Below are 1,501 nucleotides of genomic sequence, written 5' to 3'. Positions count from 1 at the left end.
CGAGTTTACAAAAAATTGTAAGTTTACGACGATACGGATACGGATCCACTGGCAATGATCTATCGATGCTCTGCATTTGCGGGTCTGTCGACTCGCCGTCAGCACCGACGACGTTCAAACCGAGTTCAGGCTATTCCTTTGCCTCGGGTACGCACTCCGGACGTGACTCAAGGTGAATTTACTATCACCACAGATGCTAGTCTGTTATGCCTAGGTCGTGTCATAGGCCAACAACAGCATGGAAAAGAAGTCAACATAGCCTACTGGTCCAAAATTCTCAACCCTGCCCAGAGGAACTATTGTGCAACACACAGAGAGCTACTTGCACTAGTAGATTCAATAAAAGCATTCCATCATTACCTGGTAGGTGCACCATTTGTAGTCAAAACTGACCATGCAGCTTTACAGTGGCTAAAGAATTTCAAATATCCTACAGGTAAGGTAACACGATGCCTTGAAAGATTAGCCCCACATAAATTCCAAGTAGCCTATGTGAAAGGAACAAGCATAGGGCATGCAGACGCTTCATCCAGGAGGCCATATGATGACTGCAAGAAATGTGACAGACTGGAAGAGAGAGACAAAACAGTGTTAGTCTGTCAATGTAAAACAGAAATAAACTGTGACGACAACTGACCAACATACCTGTTAGGGGAAAGAAAACAGGTACGACTTACCTCAGACACGGTAAAAGTTCACTGGACAAAAGTTATTCCCAAATGGACTCAGTGATAAGGAAATTAGAAAGGGCCAACTGTTAGACCCAGATATAATGCCAATCATGGTTGCTGTGCAGGATGGAGAGAGACATGAGTACCAAGAAATTGCTGGAAATAGTAAAACTAGGTCTCTGTGGTATCAATAGGGCGTTCTAGGCAATCTAAAACGGCAGTAGGAAAAGAACTAACTCACTGACCTTTCTGTTTCCGTAATGGCTCTCATTAGCCGAGCTAATCACGTGCCTCCGCAACCTTTCAGGTACGAGAAACTGTCAGATCAGTTTCGAGCTCCCCTCCATATTTGAAAGGGTAGGATCACACCAAACTACCATGGTAGTTTCTCATGCAGGGCGGGTGGAATCAGATAAATCAGTAAGTTGGTTCTTTTTCACTTCCATTTCAGATAGCCTGGTCTGTTATTCAGAAGATTTGAACATCCTTGTGGACTAAAAGAAAAAGAGGAATTGCAACTGATACTACCATACAAACTGGTAAAACTAGCTATATTTACGCCAGATCACGTCTCGCGTAACAGGCTTCCGAAGCTTGAAAAATCACGCCTGGCGTGAAAATCACGCTTGCGTTTCGTGAACTCTGTATCCACACTCACAACTACTACTACTTTTCAAAACGAAAACGAAAACAAAACAACATGACCAAGGTGAAACAACGCGTTGATGTGTTATTCGCAGTCGTTTTCAAGCTGGTCAGCTTTACTGTTTACTGTTTGGACATGTACTGCCCTGGCATTAAATCGAGGCCAGACTACATTCATCCGTCTG

This window comes from Frankliniella occidentalis, unplaced genomic scaffold (assembly GCF_000697945.3).
Source record: "Frankliniella occidentalis isolate FOCC.00 unplaced genomic scaffold, Focc_3.1 Scaffold182, whole genome shotgun sequence".
NCBI classification, from domain to species: domain Eukaryota; kingdom Metazoa; phylum Arthropoda; class Insecta; order Thysanoptera; family Thripidae; genus Frankliniella; species Frankliniella occidentalis.
Note: the sequence above shows the minus strand (reverse complement) of the source record.